The following is a 19,066-nucleotide window of genomic DNA, read 5'->3' on the forward strand; positions in this document are numbered from 1 at the left end:
GGGTCCTCAGCGATGGAGTGATCCTGGGTAAGCATCACTGATAACCTGAGTATCGCCATTCCACCTACATACCAGTAACCACAGAAAGAATTAGACCAAATCAAAATGAGAAATGGGGCTCCAAAAGGCAGCAGTTACATACAGACATCACTACATTCCTGACTCTCCTCCCTGTTTCCAAACCTGGAGAAGCTATATGCTTAGGAGGGAAGTAGGGAGAATATCCCACCAACATATACACATACACACACACGTGCACACACACACACACACACACACACACACACACGGTGTCACATTGAGGGAAACAAGTACGAGAAGGGGAGCAGATCACAACCTCTACAACTCCAGTCCTTTTTAGATACAAACCCAGCATTAACTATAATATCTTTAGAATAACAACTGTGATATTAGAGTTTGAAAGAGGACTAGAGAAAAATTTTACTATTCAGAAATAAAGGATTTGCCCAATATTATAAAGGAGAATTTGAGATTTCATGGTTGAGAGTAGTTAAAATAAAACCATTTCACATTTACAATTTAAACAGTTCATATCAGAATATCAAGGTGGGGAGTGAGCGATAGGGGTGCAGTCTGCCTAGACAGGGCAAGCAATTTTATTACTGACGTTGTTTAAAATTACTGGGCCCAGGCGGATAATAGAAAGCATACCTACTTTTCATTGACTTAGTTATTGTTTTTTTTTCTCCTCCACGGACAATGCACTCCTTGACTGCTTGGTCTTGGAGCAGTCCCTACCACACCTCCCTTGATGATACAGGACAGCCAGTTGAGACTCCCCGAAAATTCATTTGCACTATGACCTGCCCAAAGAAATAAAGCTTCTTTTCCTAGCAAAAGAAAATTTATTAAAGGTGGAGAATTTTGTAGACATTTTATAATTTCTGGCTTTGATTTAAAATCATTTATATTTTTCTTTAAATTAGTTACAGGTTGAGGCAGATACAGTGGATCATTGGGGTTCTTTGGGAAGCAACCATGGAAACAGAGTTGTGAGCACAGATAATTACTGTGAATAATGCCTGAGAAAGATAAGGAGGGGGCAGGACTGGGCAGAGAGAGCCTTAGTTTACAATGCAGATCTGACAAAGTCTCAGCCAGCCCAGTAGGGAGCTGGGAACAAGGATTACTTGTTAGTCCCCTGCATTGGGAAGAAATGGCCAGGTTCTAGTAATACTACTGCCCAGCCATTGACTGGGGGCTACCCGGGAAGACCATGACATTTTCTGGAAAGCTGAGTCGTATCCTGAAGGCAGTGCAGCTAGAGGCTGTCAGCCAAATGCACCCCTTGCAGCTGAACAGCACTTCTCTCTTGAAAGGAGATCTAAGTAGTGCATATCCCTGGCTGCCACACCTGATCTCAAGTTAAATATCTGCATCCCCAGCTTTTCTGTTAATTTTACAAGTGTAATAAGTGCTTTGTGATGCCTCATTAGATATTCATCCACCACTTCTATACAGCCAAGTACCATTTGGACACCCAGCATGTTCAACTGTTAAGAAGAGTCAATTTAGTAAACATGGAACTGGAGGCACTTTGTGACTTGGCTCGATTCTGTGTCACATTTCAGCTTCTTTTTGATCAAATAAAGTGCTGATTCTCTGACAACAAAGGAGTATCTTTTATTCATATTTATATCTTCTCACCCCCTACACAAAAAAATACAGGGCCTGACAGGGCATCTGTTGCCCAGGAGGATGACAGTAAATGTTGTATGTAATAGAATGACTGATTACAGAATGTTTTCCCTTCTTTCCTTTACTCCATGTCCATATAAACAGTCTTTGTGTGACTTGATATTGCTGGTGGTTCTGAATCTGGTTTTGAAATCAATATATTTTGTCTGTCTTCTTCTTTATGAAAGAAGGAATAAAAATCCCCAATGGTAAGAGATAATTCAAATAAAACCATGCTAAGAAGAAGAAATGCTGTATATAAAAAAGACTGAAGAGCCATCTTCCGGGACCTGCCACTCCAGTGACATCTCCAGCAAGGTAACCTTCCTCCCACCACACTGGAGAGCAAGGCTGGGAGCAAGATATGTTACAGATTGAGGGAGCCAAGCACTCATATGTCAACACAAATTCAGAAAAGAAGGAAGGGAAGAAAGAAGGAAGAAAAGGAGGACGGTTATAGAAAATAATTATTTACAAAAATATGAAGGTTGGAAGGCTCCTTTGTGTAAATTTAATAACAACTTTCATTTTATCAGTGGACTGAAGATAGTTTTATGATTGGGGGAAGCTTACTTCCATGATGAGGACATCTGACCACAACAGGGAGGTCCAGGTGGCAGCTAGGATGAAACGTGAATGTCAGAACCTTTAGTAGCCGCCAAGGAAGAACCTGTCCTTTTCAAGTCTGGCGAGTCATGAGGCTGCCATTAAAGCTAAATAAGTGAACAGAAACAGTTGTTTCAGAGGATGTGGCTTCATCTGCAAACGTGTCACTGATGGATGCCCTTCTGTGCTAGGAGACAGCTATTGATTCCTGACTTCCTGAGGGGAGCCGTGGAGAGCTGCAAATGGGGAAGCTGAAACAAAGCCACATGGGGGCTTCCTGGAAGGCTTTTTGATGCAACTGATTATGATGTTCTGCGGGATAATTTACTTGTTTCAAGTGCATGATGAATGGGATTATTATTCATAATTAGGAAATGCCCAGAGAGAAAAGAACACAAACAATGTCCTGACTAGCTATCAGTAATTATCAGGCACACACGAATAATGCCCAGGAAATGAAAAGGCTCCAGCATTTTCCTTTAATTTTGTTTAGGAATGTGATTTCCTAACAGCAATCGAGTGCTGTGGGCAGTTTATGTCCTGCCAATTATGTCACCTCAAAGCACCATTCCTCACAGCATCCCTTGCAGTGTACACAGAGGAGGCCCGTCAGATAGTATTCCTTAATTAATTATGGTCTTTCTTGTAGGCGTCTTTGTAAACAGTATCTCCCTCTTCTCTTCTCCTTCCTCATCTCTTCCTAAAATTGCATGTGCTGCCTGTCCCTTTAGGAGACACACTATATTGGAGAAACTGAATTCTGTTAGCTACCAGCTTAGCCTGTAATGAGAAAGCTTTATAAGGCCAATCAACTTGGTTTGTATGAAATGTTCTCTCTTCTGGTAGTGAGGGGGGAAAAAGTCTTAGCAGCTTTTTTTCTATAGGAACTGCTCCAGTTTTTCTTTTCTTTTTCATTTTGTTTTGTTTTCTTTGGTACAACTAAATCAAAGTACTGTCATGCTCACCACTGAAAATTACTGCAAACTGCAATGAGCTGTAGAAAGACCCCGGTCAGAGTGAAGGACCATTTGTGGAGGCAGTTGCCAACTTCTCCAGTGGCATATCTTTGGGACTATAGCGATCAGAAAAGCCTGGGCTCCCCTGCGCAAATGTCCAAAGAAAATAAACAGCGATGTGAGGGAGGAGATAACGGGCCTCAAACACATTTCACAACTTGCTTCTCATTTTGAGTGTGTTCTGCTGGATTTTCAGAAGAATGTACGGCTGCTGTGCTGGGTGCAGCTGTTTGAGTTCTTACAGTTCTAGGAGCAAGACAGGGAGGAGGCAGAGTGCATTAGCGTGGACCAATTCAAAGCAAGCTAAGTCCAAAAAGCTAAACGTGGCCAAACTCTCTGCAAAATTCACACACGCACACAAAAGATTATATTTGGTTCTGCCTCACAGCACCTAAAGCTATAGTTGAACTGCACAATTTTATCCCAAAATGGGTCACTTTTGCCCATGCCAAGATGAAACAGAAAATGGAATGGGAGAAGGGTTAAGGTAGCTGGTTCCTACCAGGGCTTTGGGCACAATATTTGTCCCTTCAGTGTATCTAGCTGCTCACTACTCAAACTATGGTGCATGGTCCAGCATCACCTGGGAGCTTGATAGAAACGCAGAATCTTGGACCCCACCACAGACCCACTGAATTAGAATCTGCATGTTAACAAGATACCCAGGGGATTTCTATGCATATGGCACTTTGGAAAGCCCTGGCCTAGGGCACCTGCTCAAGTTACCTCTGCAGTTTAGAAGGGAGGAAGGTCCATACTGAACTTCATGAAAAATGAGAATAAATCTGTTCAATATCTTATTTAACTTTCTTTCTACAGGAACTTGACTTCCTTTTTAAAACAACTCGATTCCCAAATTTTTAAAAACATAAGATGTACCATGGCGATGACAAGCATTAGGTTTTCCATAACTGGGGCAAAGTTTTAGTGAACAATGGGCTATTTTTAGAGCAAATTTTATATTGTTAGCCCCAGAATTACATGAAGTATTATAAATAGTGGGATTCCTCTTCTACGCAGTTGTGGCAGCAGACAAATTCATGGGTACTGCATGTTTTATCTCCCAGGGTGCTGAAAATTCTTTTGATCACGTTAAGAATAAATGGCCAGCACTCTGTTCTCTTTACCTCACTTGAATTTTTACTATTTTCCATAATATTTATCACCATAAATTTACTTATTCTATTTAGTGTTTGTTTTATGTCAACCATACCTCCCACTGCTCGAAGAATGTTAACTCCAAATAAGTAGATACCTTGCCTGTGACAGCACTTGGCATATCACAGATGCTCAATCAACTTGTGTTGAATAAGTGAGACTCTGTTGTAGGATAGAGATATTTCTTGGGTCCTTCCAATTATTAGGCATAAATCCCCGTAAACTGTTTTACTCACACTGTTCTAGGTTTATCCTCACAAAGCAAATTCATGTATACTTTGTCTTCCAGGATGTCTGGAGAGTGAAAAAGGAGTCTATGGATTGGACAGTGTTGTTGTTGTTGTGTGTGTGTGTGTGTGTTTTTCCTTTGGCTGCGCCACACGGCATGTGGGATCTTAGTTCCCAGGCCGGGGATTGAACCCGTGCCACCTGCAGTGGAAGCACAGAGTCTTAACCACTGGACCGCCAGGGAAGTCCTGAATCTATGGATTGTTGTTGGATACATCCCTCTGGCTTTATTAGACATGATGGTCTCTGGGGAAACTATTGCCCATTAACATTAACAAATTGGCTTCTCTTTCACATAATAGTTTTGTGTGATTTAGTGTGAATCCATTGCAGTGGCTAGTCTTTGGGTATATTAACTGCATTCATTTCTATGCCCGAAAAGCTGAGACCAGATGCCAGCACAACATGACTTACACAAGGTGATAATCCTGAGAGGGTGACCAGTTTGCAGCTTTATATGACATCCACCTCTGCTCCTCACCTCTACCTGGCCCCCACAGGCATGGCAGACACTGTATGCAAAGGGACTTAAGATTTCTTATTCTGCAGTGTAACCAAATGTTGGGAGTTTAAGCATCCCATATTGTAATTAATGGCACAGACCCACAGAGCATGCTGACACACTGAACAGGTTTAGAAAGTACCATGCAACCAAGACGGGGTTCATGCTATATAGTCCTTTTCTGTTTCTTTCTCTTCTTTCTGCCCCTTAGCCTTGGAGTGCCCCAGGGTTCGGTCCTTGGTCCCAACTTTATATTCAATATTATACTCAACTCCTTCCCTGTCCCTGCCCCTGGTGAACTTAACTCCCATGGCTTTAAATAGTATCTAACTGCTGACTACACTGAAATGTATATCCTAGCTTTGAACTCCATCCTGGACTTCATAGTTATATATACAAGTTGTACATCCAACAATTATACTTGTTTAACATACATTTCAAATTGAGTGTGTTCTTTTTTCATTTTGTTATTGAGTTATGATTAACATACAATATTATATTAGTTTCAAGTGTGCCACACAGTGATTCAGTATTTTTTATACATTATGAAATGATCACTGCAACAAGACCAGTTACCATCTCTCATTCCTTGTTAAAAATTTCACTCCCCAAACATACTTTACTCACAATCTCAGTTGAGGGCAATTCTGTTATTTCACTTGTTCAAGCCAAAAACCTTAGAGTTGCTCTTGGCTCTTCTTTTTCCTTCCCAAGCCTCATCAAAGCTGCCAAGAAATTCTGTTAACGCTAACATCAAAATACATCTGCTATATGCCCACTTCTCTCCAGCTTTACTGCTATCCTGGTTGGAGCCACGGTTATTCTCTCTTGCCTGGATTATAGTAACAACCTCCTAATTGGCCTCTCTGCTTCCAATCTCAGGCCCCAATAGATGATTTTCAACAAAACAGCTGGAGATATCCTTTAAAAATGACAGATTACATCACTCTGCTCAACCCCTCCAATGCCTCCCTAGTCCATTCTGAGTCAAAACCAAAGTTGTTACAGGGTCTGGCCCTCTGTGACTGCTCCAACTTCATCTCCTTCTCTTCATCCTCTCTTACCCCACTCCTGTTGCCCTGGCTTCTGCGTTGTTCTTGGAACACACCAAGCACGCTCCTGCCTTGGGATTTCGCTCAGTGGTTTCTTCTGCTTGGAACATTCCTCATCCCAGACATCCACATGACTTGCTCCCTCACCTCCTTCATATCTTTGTACAAAGGTTACCTTTACATTGACCACCCCTTTTTGAGTTGCAACTCACTTTTCCCATGTGGTACTCCCATTGATTCTCTCTGCCCTCATTTTTAAAAATTATTTTTTACTGAGGTAACATTGGTTTATAACATCATATGTTTCACATGTACAACATTGTATTTCTCCTGTTTATACTACAGCATGCTCACTACCAAAAATTTAGTTTCCATTCATCACCATACAGTTGACTCCCCTTTACCCATTTCACTTTCCCCCTGCCCCTTCCCTTCTGGTAATCACTATTCTGTTCTCTGTACCTATGTGTTTGTTTTAGTTTTTTCATTTATTTTGTTTTGTTATTTGTTGTATTCCACATGTGAGTGAAATCATAATTTGTCTTTCTCCATCTGACTTATTTAGCATAATACCCTCAAGATCCATCTATCATGTTGCAAATGGCAGGATTTCATCTTTTTTTACGGTTGAATAGTATTTCATTGTGTATATATATATATATATATATATATATATATATATATATATATGTCATACATTGATGGGCACTTAGGTTGTTTCCATATCTTGGCTATTGTAAATAATGCTGCAATGAACAGAAGTGTGCATATACTTTTTCAAATTAGTGTTTTTGTATCTTTGGATAATTACCCAGAAGTGGGATAGCTTGATCTTATGGTAGTTCTGTTTGTAATTTTTGAGGTATCTGCATACTGTTTTCCACAGTGGCTGCATCAATTTACATTCCCACCAACAGTGTATGATGGTTCCCTTTTCTCCATATCCTTGCCAACACTTGTTATTTATTACATTTTTGATAACAGCCATTCTAACAGGTGTGAGGTGGTATCTCATTGTGGTTTTAATTTGCATTTCCCTAATAATTAGTAATGTTGAACACCTTTTCATGTGCCTGTTGGCCATCTGTATGTCTTCTTGGGAAAAATGCCTACTCAGCTCCTCTGCCCATTTTTTGATCAGGTTGTTTTTCTGTGGCTGAGTTATATGCGTTCTTTATTTTCTGCATTCCTTTTATCATCGTTTAATTGTACTTAGCCCTCCCTAGCATGCTACATAGTTTAGTCATTATCTTTATCGTTTATTGTTCGTGTCTCGAAACCCAAAATGAAGCCTCATGAAATGCAGATTTTGTCTGTTTGGTTCACTAATAAATGACAAGCCTCTATAATGGGCTGGGTTACTTAGCAGGTGCTTAATAAATTTGTGAAAGGTGTTAATATTTACTAAGTTCCACTTTTACACTGATTGAGAATTTGCCTCCCTGCTATCCTGAAAAGCTGACTCCTATTTTGCCCTCTAAAAGAACACAGGGAAAGCCTGCTCTAAGTTTCTCAGGATGACCCCTGGCCAGAGAGTATATGTGGCTTTTCCCACATACAAATCAGATGCATTTTGCCTGGAACTTTTCATTTATTCCAATGGTGTCTGTAATTTTATCGCAGGCCTACCCTGCCATACTTAAGGTAAGCAGTGATGTTTTCCTAACTTTATGATCAATACACAGGCTTGTGTTCATGAATATGATTATGATTTTTGATCCATTAATTTCTGGTCATTATCACCAAAGCCAGGAAGGACTGAACTGTTTGAATAGTTTTGCCCAATTGTTGAGGCCATCAGAGACAAGTAGGCCCCAAATAACATTAAATCCAAGGGCATTTGCAAAAACCTTGTGAGTCAATATTTTACAGCTCATATTTCCTTCTTCTCCGTCTGTAACTGATTTATGTAGTCAAGTTCCCTGTGAGTTGAAAGCTTACACCTAGCTGAAAGTGACCCACTTGTAGAATCTTGGGCTTTGTCCAGAATATCTCAAGAGAACTTAGAGGGTGAGTTGAAACACCAGAAACAATTTAACTCATTATCAACTCAACCTTACGTAACAGGCACGTCTGGGAAGGAAGCCACCTAAACTGCATGTGGCCTGTACCAGATCATTAAAGGCTGTTAATGCCCAGAGTGTGTTTGCGTCCCAAATATTTAAAAGGTCCCTTTGAGGAAGTTAACTATTTGAAATATTATTTATATGTCACACATCCCAGTGTCTTAATTTGGGAATACAAAATAGAGTTCTGGAGGAGAGAAGTAACTGAAAGCTCTTGCTAGAGAAAATGATGATGCTAACTCTATTGCATCAAATATATATTTACAAATATTTATAAATTATAAACCTAAAAGTAGCATGGATAGTCATACTATCTATGAAGAAATAATTGCTTAAAATAGACTGAAGAGTGTTCTATCATATTATATCAGATTCATAGAAAGAGCAATGCCATCTCCACCTCCGAGCATTGTGAACTTATTTCCAGAATATTCTTATAACAAAAATCATTTAAGTTTTAGAGGTCTTTTACTTTTCAGTTGACACAGTATTTCCAAATGTATAGTTTCAGTAGTCTCATGGAGATGATTTCATCTTTGTTTTGCAGCTGAAGATAACGAAAGTTACAAAGTGAAATAACTTGCCCAAGACCAAATACCCAATCTGTAGCACACACAGTCTTGTTGTTCTTGGTCCAGTATGCCTTCCTCCATACCCAGGTGCCTTCATTTGCAAGTCCACAGTAGAGTTCTGGAGGGAAGAGGTTTCTGGAAGTTCTTGCTAAAGGAGGTGAAGATAATAAACTCTGCTACAGCAAATAATACTTATTTCCGTATCTGCCTTTCCTATTAGATGGTAATTCTTCTTAAAGACAATACATTAAATCTGCGTTCCCCCATACCTTGCACAGTATCTAGAATGTAGTCAGTACTAGAAAGATTGAATTTAGAAAGGCTTAATGAGTACAAATGTCATACTCTCTCAGGTACAGCGTGTCCTGTCACTAAGAGCAGAGACCCGTCTCCAGACCTGTGAAGATGTTACAAGGTACATGGGAACTGAGTTCATTCACTTAAAAAGAAACTACTTACTGAGCATTTACTATGTGCCAGGCACTGTGTTAGGCAAAAGGCGTAGCACTGCAGAAGACAGACAGACATGGTGCCTATACTCATAAAAGCATCCAGAGACTTGGAGCTGAGCCTTTAACTCTTGTTATAAAGTATGGACCAGTGATTCTCAAACTTGAATGTGTGTACGAATTGCCCAGGGATCTGGCATTCTGATTCAGTAGGTCTGGGGTGGGCCCAAGAGTCTACATTGCTCACAAACTTCCATCTGATGCTGATTATGCTGGTCCCAGGCTCACCTCTTGAGTAGCAAGGACCAATGTTATAAAATTTTATTCTCTTGAAATACTGTCCTGTATTACTTACCCTGCAAGATTTCCCCAGTATTACTTGTTCGTGTGTGTGTTTAGTTCTATGCAATTTTGTCACATATGTAGGTTTGCAGATTCACCATCACAGTAAACATACAGAACAGTCTTATCACTGCCAACATCCCATCCCACAACTTTGCTCACCTCTGGCAACCACTAATCTGTCATCTATCTCTACAATTTTGTCATTTCGAAAATGTTATATAAATAGAATCATACAGCACATAACCTTTTGAGATTGGTGCTTTCACTCTGTGTACTTTTCTTTTTGCCTGTATCGATAGATCATTCCTTTCTATTTGAGAGAAGCGTTCCATGGGATGAAAGTACCACAGTTAGTTTAACCCGTCACCAGTTGAAGGATATCTGGGTTGTGTCCGTTTTCAATTATTACAAATAAAACTGCTCTGAACCTTTGTGCAAAGATTTTTGTGTGAACATGTTTTCATTTCTTTGGGATGAATAACCCAGATTGCATTTGCAGGGCAATATGGCAGTTTCATGTTTAGATTTATAAGAAAGTGCCAAACTGTTGCCCAGAGGGGCTGTAAAATTTTATATTCCCACGAGCAAAGCTTGAGTGTTCCAGTTTCTTTTCATTGTTGTCAGCATTTGGTGCTGTCACTATTTTTTTTTAATATTAATGCACACTTCTTTTTATTATATTAAAATCAGGCAATGGTCTGAAAAATGAAAAGGCTGCTTATGGAATACTGTTATGTTAAACTTTACTTACAGGACGTTAAATCCTTAGAACTAAGGGTTTCCCCAGAAAAAGATTAATGGTAACATCAGCTGCTTTTCAGACTTGATGGTTGCTGCTTCAAAAGGTGGTTTTATACAAACACTAAAAAAAAAGAAAAACCCTTAGAATACAATGAATTGCTTTTATTTTGTTATGCATCCACATCTCAGCATTTAGTGGTCCTGAACAGGAAAGTGGAAGAATGCAGCAATTTTGCCAGGAAGTCAAGCCCACCAATTTTGGGGATCCACTTGGGGGTACAAACAAGTTCTTTCTTACCTCTGCTGAGGACCGTGAGAAGCAGCAAAGTATGCACTGAATCTAAGGTTCTTTTTGTTCCAGTTGTCAGATTCCAAACTAGACCCAAATGGATTGCAAGGATGACCCAGTGAGAGCCCTGTTTAAAACTTCTTCAAATTTTAAAAGCAAAAGCAATTACAGGAAAAGAAAACAATTCATTCAGAGGGATTGTGTGTGCCTACAAGTGTCTCCTGTGGCCTTTCTCCAAGTTTAACCACCAAGGACTTTAGAGCTGGCAGGTCTCAGTAACCCTGGTGACTGTTCTTTTCACCTTATCAAAACCTGAGCTAAAAATATGCATCAGCTGATGACGACAGCAGAGGGTGGCAGGGCTGAGCACCCAACATTCATTTCCCAGGCTGGTGGAGAGTAAGAAGTGTGGTTCCAAAACTAAATGAGAGAGGTCAGAGACGCTTTCCAACCTTACCTGATGGCTTCTGATTAAAGCAAGGAAGTGTCATGGAAAGTGCTGGGTGGTGATGGTGCCAAAAAGGACTTGAGGAGGAGGAAGGACAAAGCAGCAGCACGCTCGATTAAGGTGGAGGGAGAAGATATGGGGAAAGCCCTGAATTCCTCACCAAAGGCCAATTTCAGAGGGGAGCTGAGGGGGTTACAATCTATGCTTCGGCCAAGGGTGGTAGTGGAGAGTGGGAAGAGGATGGTGGCTTGGAAGGGGGTCAGCATTTAGGACTTAAAGAAAGAAACCAGGCGTGCAGACGAAGCACCCACACACACCCAGCAGGAGTCCCACAGGCTGTGACCTGAAACCCTCACATCTACTCTAAGAAGCCACCCCCAGCTGGAGGGCTGTTGCAGGGAGGGAGGAGGCAGGGAGAGGGGAAGGGGAGAAGGCAGAGACCCCAGGCCATGTAATCAGCAGCAAGGTGATTGCGTGATGTGTCTTTTCACAGTTGAGTTAGATGTGCCCCACTGGTTATGACGGGAATCGATTTAAATACACTTTCTTGATCCCAGAAGTTCATATGTGGACAGTGGTTGTTACACTTGACAGGATGATTTGTTATGGCACAACTTATATATTTCAAATGGACAAAAAAATTGGTATCACATTTACAGTATCTTAAGATAAACTGCCTTTGAATGGGAGTTTCCTTTCCAGTACTTTGAGGTCTACAAGACGTATCTAGAAAATTTACTACTGTGGAAAATGAAGACTGTTTAATTCAAATGGGGGGTAAGGGAGGGCTGGTGGTTTTTCTTTCTGATTCACTGCTGTAACACTGTCCTTCAGGCGGCTGAGGAAGTTTCATATTATCTTTAGACATCATTAGGCGCTGAAGCTCTTGCAGGGCAACTGATGCTATATGAGTTCTGCCATTCTGCTAGCACTTATCTGGCTCTTGGGTCCACCACTCCATTAGAACTATTAACTCCATTCATATTAATTTTTGTTACAAGTCTTACAAAGGGGGGTGCTTCTAGGTATTTAGCTCCACATTCTATTTTAAGGCTGTATACTTGGTTTTCATAAATTGTTCTTGGGGGCTCAATGATCATCCCTGTCCATCTTGTAAGTGTCATGTCTTCATCATCTTCTAGACCCCAGATAATTATACCATCTCCTACTCCTTTCTGGCCTTCGTTAAGTTCTTCCAACAGTTGGAAATTGCGAGGGACTTTCAGTCGCGAGCCTGCGGTGGCTGCCACCTTGTGTTGCTGTCGCTCCTTCACTATCTTTTTTTTTAATTTTAGGAATTCTAATAGACATGTAGTGATATCTCAGAGTGGTTTTAATTTGCATTTCCCTAATGGCTAATGATGTCAAACATCTTTCTTATGCTTCTTTGTCATCTGAATATTATCTTTGGTTAAGTGTCTGTTTATGTTTTATCCCAGTTTCTAACTGGATTTTTCCTTTGTTGTTTCCATTGAGTTTTAAGAGTTCTTCATATGTTCTGGATACTACTACTTTGTCATATTCTTCTTTAGAAATATTTTCTCCAAGTCTTAAGCTTGTATTTCATCTTCTTCACAGGGTCTTTTGCAGAGCAAAAGTTTATATTTTTAGTGAGGTCCAATTTATCATGTTTTCCTTTTATGGATTATGCTTTGGGTGTCAAGTTTAACAACTGTTCGCCTAGACCTGATCCCAAAGATTTTCTCCTAGTATTTCTTTTCTCATAAAGGTTTTATAGTTTTAAGTTTTACATTTAAATGCATGAAAATTTTGAATTTTTGTTTTTTTGGTATAAGGTGTGAGATTTAGATCGGAGTTTATTACACCTGTTGAGGTGTAGCATGAGGTCCAGGTGGGGGTTATGTTCAGTTTCCCACTGGACCTGACCAGCATCACCCTTACAAAAGAGGAACAGAGCACTTACACCTCACTGCAGACAGTTGAGGTGGAAGTTCAGCCACCCTTCCCTCTGCTGACATCTTCCCAGCAAATGTGTGACACTGACTTTCACTGCCTTGTTGATGCTGAGTGAATGTGGAAGCTCAGCTCCCTGCTGGACCCCACTGACACTACATGAGGAGAGGGAAATAGAGTGTCTGCCGGCTCCATCTCTCATCACCTCATCTACCTCTTTGCTGGTGGTGGGCGGAGTTGAGAATCTGCTCCCCGTTGTGTTCCACAGACACAGGGAAAGGGCTGCAATGCTAGTGGGGACTAGCTCTGCCTCATACTACCTCATTTAGTCTTATTTCTTCCAGGAAGATGTGGAGAGTCTGTTCACTGCTGGAGCCCACTGACACCATCCTGGGGGGGAGGGAGAATGGTAATAACGCCTGCTTCTGGCCGGTGGGGGAATGGAAGATCAGATCTCCACTCAGCTTCGCCAGTACTCTTCCTGTAGGGGAATTGGTGCACAGCCTGCCTATGCTGGGCAGAGGATAGATGACTAGCACCCCCCTCAGCTCTGCCAACTCCACTGGGCAGGGGAATCAGAGGGCTGCCACCTCTCTGTGGTGCAGGGGGGAGTGGCAGAGTGAAAGATCTGCTTGTGTTTGACTTCAGTGGAACTTTGGGGAAGGGGTACAGTTTTTCCAATGTTCCATGTATTTTGCGCTGGAGTAGGGTAGCTATTACCAAAAAGGATTCTGTTGTTAAGGTACCCATTTTCTGGGCCTTTAGCTAGGGAAAGCAGGTTTTTGTTTTGTTTTAATCTGTGCTTGTTGGCAGTTCTGGGTTGGAAGCTTTTGTAGCATCCTGTCACAAAGATGTATGGAAGTGATAAAAAAAAAAAAAAAAAAAAAAAAACCCAGGAAACTCACCGCCATGTTGTTCCTCAAGCCCCCTGCAATCTAAACCTACAAATAATAGACCGCTCTGGGAAGGAATTGCCTTCCTCTGGATTGTTACTGAGGACTGACTGACCCCTTTTCTCAGCCCTGGATATTACGTTCTCTGAACCCTGAGGGCCCAGTCACATGACGCTTTCTTGGTTTCCCATTAAACTGCTCTTTAATAATGATTGAAAGGAGCAAGGCTTCAATTCTGAGAGCGACCCTGGTGGCTTCAAGTCTCAAGAAGTGCTATCAGCATCTGGGGGGTTACATGGTTTCCCATTAAACTGCTCTTTAATAATGATTGAAAGGAGCAAGGCTTCAATTCTGAGAGCGACCCTGGTGGCTTCAAGTCTCAAGAAGTGCTATCAGCATCTGGGGGGTTACATGGGATGACAGCAAAGGAAGCTCTGGCCTTCCTCCTTGTAGCCTGATCACATCTGGAAAAAAAAAGACCTCCTGGCTTCTCTCTCTGCTTCTGAATGTGGTCTTTGCTTATACCCTTCCAAGTCTAACATGCCTCATGTTCCTAATTACTTAGCTTATATTTTCAAATGCTCAGCTCCAGAAAGGTCCTGGCAATTGATGGTGGGACTTCATAGAATTTATTCCTAACCTCTGCCCCTCAGTTCATGTCCTCTCCGCCCACCCTAAGGATAACTCAGAGTGCCCCAAGTTTCATGACACTGTGCATTTTTAACATCTCTTTATGAAATAGAGGAATGTGGCAGACTTGCAGAAATATCTGACAAGCTTTGGTGTTTAAAACACCTTTAAAAACACTTTTAAGATTCATACTAAGACTTTATTTAATAAATAGTTATAACTCAGAGCTTACTTGTAAATTTCTCAAATGTATTTTAGTTATAGACAGTATAAGTTCTCACTCTGTATCAAATATAATACACAATCATTAAAAACACAAGTAAATCAACCCAGGTCATCTAGACTTAATAGTAAAATCCAAACACCAATGCCCTTTATAATGGGAAATCTGAAATATTTTCTGTTTATGAAATGATATTATATTTTCTAACTGCACTTGGAGATGAGGCCCCAAAAGGTCACACAATCCAGACTTCATTTGGAGATGAAGAAGCAGGCTCAGAGAAGGCAAGTGGCTTGTCCAAGATCACAAACCCAATTAATTCTGAATTACAATTCATATCTCTTAACTCTTGGACCAATATTATTTTCATTACATCAGTGGTTCTTACATTTTAGGGTTCATTAGAATCACCTAGAGGGCATGTTTAAAAACAGACTACTGGGTCCCACCCTCAGAGTTTCTGACTGAGTTTTCAGGGTGGGACCTGAAGATTTGCATTTCATACCAGATCCCACAAAGCTGCTCATGCTGCTGGTCTCAGGGACCACTTTTGAGAATCACTGAATTGCAGCATTTTCCTCTGTTTCTATTCTATTTTACTTTAAGGAACATCTTTAACTTTATATTTTGGATAATTTTGAAAATACACAAAAGTGGACCCAAGACTATGTATAAGGAACTCATAAATCCATCGAACACCAACCATCCAACAATAGCCAATCTAAAGAACTTCTTAACATACCACTTTATTTTTTATGCACTTTTCTCTTGGGGACAGGTATTCTTAGATGTCCAAAATGTCTAATGAGAACAAGGTCTTGTATTGTTACTCTAGAATTTTTCATTTTGTGGTTTTATTTAATATAGATTATCTTTACAACTTTACGAAAAGGTAGCGACAGTTGTTTACCAGCTTCTTCATTACAATGAAGGAAAAGGAGGCTCACGTGGTTCTTGAGTGATTCACCCAGGACTCATATGGAAGTCTGACTCCAGAATTTACCTTGTTGATCATCATCATTCAGTTGCATTAATTAAAGCCAAACTCATCTGATTTAAGGCAAAAGCACTCTCTTAGTCCATTCAGGCTGCTGTAACAGAATGCCATACGCTGGGTGGTTTAGACAACATTTATTCTCACAGTTCTGGAGACTGGAAAGTCCCAGATCAAGGCTCTGGCAGATTCGTTGTCTTGTGAGAGCCTATTTCTTGGCTCATAGACAGCCGTTTTTCTGTCTCAAATGGTAGAAGGATGAGGGATCCCTCTAGAATCTCTTTTATAAGGGTACTAATCCCATTCATGAGGGTTCTACCCTCACGACCTAATCACCTCCCAAAGGCCCTACTTCCAAATACCATCATACTGGGGATTAGGATTTCAACCTACGAATTTTGGGAGGATGCAAACATTCAGTCTTTAGCAAGCACAAAACTGGCTGCACTTATTTCTATATATGTAGCCAGTAACAGTGACACAGTGTTAGTACTTGTGGGCCAATGTTAAGTGGTTAGTCGCCCAGTAAGATTCAGACCTTCTGGTGGAGTGGAGGTGGCTGTATTTTCAGTCAAACTTCCAGTGACATTAATTGCCATAAGGATTTCAACATCACTACCTGATTCAATGTTCATGCTAGAGTATGGAGTTCTTCCTTCATTTATGACCTAAGTCTCACTGAGACTGTCTCTTGCTTTCAGAAATGTGGATAGTCTTTGCCATTTATGTGCCGCCAACAAACTGTGAAGTTTAATGAACTATCAAGAGCTTTTTAGATGAATATTCATATATAGTACCATGTGTCTCTAAATAGTTCTCATATTATACATTTATGAGTAATTCATATGCAGTTATGATCCAGTACTCAGAAATATAAAAGTATAAAACACCCACATGTGTCAAATAAAATGCCACTTAACATTGGCATCTTATGAAATTTTATCCTAAACTCCAAACCCTTACACTGCTCTAACAGTTACCACCTTTTGAGATATAACTGATATACGTAGTGTGATAATGTACCTCTCTGATTATTTGTGACAGACATTATACCCTGGACTTTCTATGATTAGCACAGAATAAAAAACAAAAAGAGAAATGCTACCTGAGATGAAACTTGGCAGTTATAGTACTTTCTTATCACTGACCTGTGTGGCTTTTTAAAATGTGATTCTGGTGTCTTTTCTTCAAGTTTATTAATTTGGGATAATAATGAATAGTTTTAGGAAATTTTGTGAGTTGACAGCTGTTTTTATCTAAGATCTAGAAGAAAAATAAAAACATCTACTTTATGGTACTTTTTATATTAAAAGATTTGCATCCAACACAGATTGGTTAGCATAAGAAAAGTTGCACAGTATTATTAGTCATCAGAATTGCAACTGCAAACCTCAATGAGATATCACCAGACTAGTTAAAATTAAAAGGACTGACAATGCCAAGTGTTGGCAAGGATGTAGAGTAACTGGAATTCTTTCACACTGCTGGTTGGAAATAAATTGGTAAAACCACTTTGGAAAAATGTTTAACAGCAATTGGCAAGGCTAAAATACAAATATCCTAGGATCCAGTAATTCCACTCTTGGCCACATACACAAACATAAATGTGTACACATGTACCAAAATGCATGGACAAAAAATGATATTCCCAGCCAAAACCTGAGAACAACACAAATGTGCAACCATGGATGAATGGATAAATACACATGATATATTCATACAATGGGATATAACTCAGCAATTAAAAGAATACACTACCAATATATGCAAATACATGGATGAAACTCACATACATAGTACTGAGCAAAAGAAAGTCAAACACAAAAGAGGACAAACTGTATAATTCCTTTCATATCAAGTTCAAAAACACCCAAAACTTTTGGGAGCATTAGCTAGGAGAGGGCACAAGGGAGCTTCCTGGAGTGCTGGATATGTTCTATATCTTGATGTCAGGTGCTGGTTTCAGGGGGTAAAAATCCATCAAGCTTTACCCTTAAGATCTGTTTGCTTACTAAAATATTTTTTAAAAATAGAAATAAAAAGATTATGCAAAATTGTCAAAATGCCCTGTTGAATTAACACTTCCAGACAGGCTCATTTCAAAGTGTGTAAACATGGTCCCAGAGAATGAAAGCTTTTCTGAGTCATCAGGTCATATTTCTGGAGCTTCTACACGGGCAATATATTTTCAGTGCTCTGCTCAGGAACAAATGATGCTTAAAGGTAGATTTAGTGTCATCTCTTTTTATTGTACAGTGCCACATGGAAGCAGCAACATCTCATGACCCACATTTTGAGTTGAATACTCAGTCATATAACTAATAATTTTCTACTCATAAATACACAAGTTAACAACTTAAAAACAATCAATAGCCATCACAACTTACACAACTCCTTAAAAACAACCATTTAAATAACTATTAGATTTATCCAATGCTGGAAACATTTTGCTGAACAAAATAGGCATCTTTTTTTTCCTGAGATTTAGGAAAAATTGTCTATATATACCTTATTTCATATTTTTTTCCAGACAGATGTCTTTTTTTTTTTCCCTACACATATTCTATCATTGTATGCAGACCCAGAAAAAAGGCATGGCCTCCATTTCCAAGCCATACTCTAAATGGGAGTATTAGCTAGGAGAGGGCACAAGGGAGCTTCCTGGAGTGCTGGATATGTTCTGTATCTTGACGTCAGGTGCTGGTTTCATGGGTGTAAAAATTCAAGCTTACTATTATCTACCTGGAAAGGACTATCCTACAAAGGTACACAAGATAGGATGGTGCTCTTGACCTGAAGAGATTCCGGCTATGAAGACATCTGCTGAGGTGTTGCATTTTGCTTTTGCTAAAGTACTGCATCATCCTCTGTTGCCCCAGATACAAAATGACACAGGGAATTAATTCCCAGGAATGAAGCTTAAGTCATGGCTTTTGTTTGTCTTTGGAATTCTTTTTCAACACTGCCTTTCTGATCTTTGAAATGGAGCAAACGCTTGTTTCCTGGAATTAATTTTTACACCAGAGGACATTCTTGAATATCATTTTTCTTTTGAGAGGGGTCTGTCCTTCATATGGTGGTCATGACATCTTACTAAATGTATCATCTCTCCCAGTTAGAACAGACTGTTACAAACCAGGTGCTACTCTTAGGATAGAGAGAGTAGCTGAATGGCTGAAACA

The 19,066-nt window shown here is 40.0% G+C and overlaps 1 pseudogene; it reads right to left on the reverse strand.

The window, feature by feature from the left end:
* Positions 1–11,996: 11,996 nt before the first annotated feature.
* LOC116747051 lies at positions 11,997–14,055 on the reverse strand (annotated as a pseudogene).
* Positions 14,056–19,066: the final 5,011 nt, after the last annotated feature.

The sequence above is a fragment of the Phocoena sinus genome, chromosome X, assembly GCF_008692025.1.
Source record: "Phocoena sinus isolate mPhoSin1 chromosome X, mPhoSin1.pri, whole genome shotgun sequence".
NCBI lineage: Eukaryota > Metazoa > Chordata > Mammalia > Artiodactyla > Phocoenidae > Phocoena > Phocoena sinus.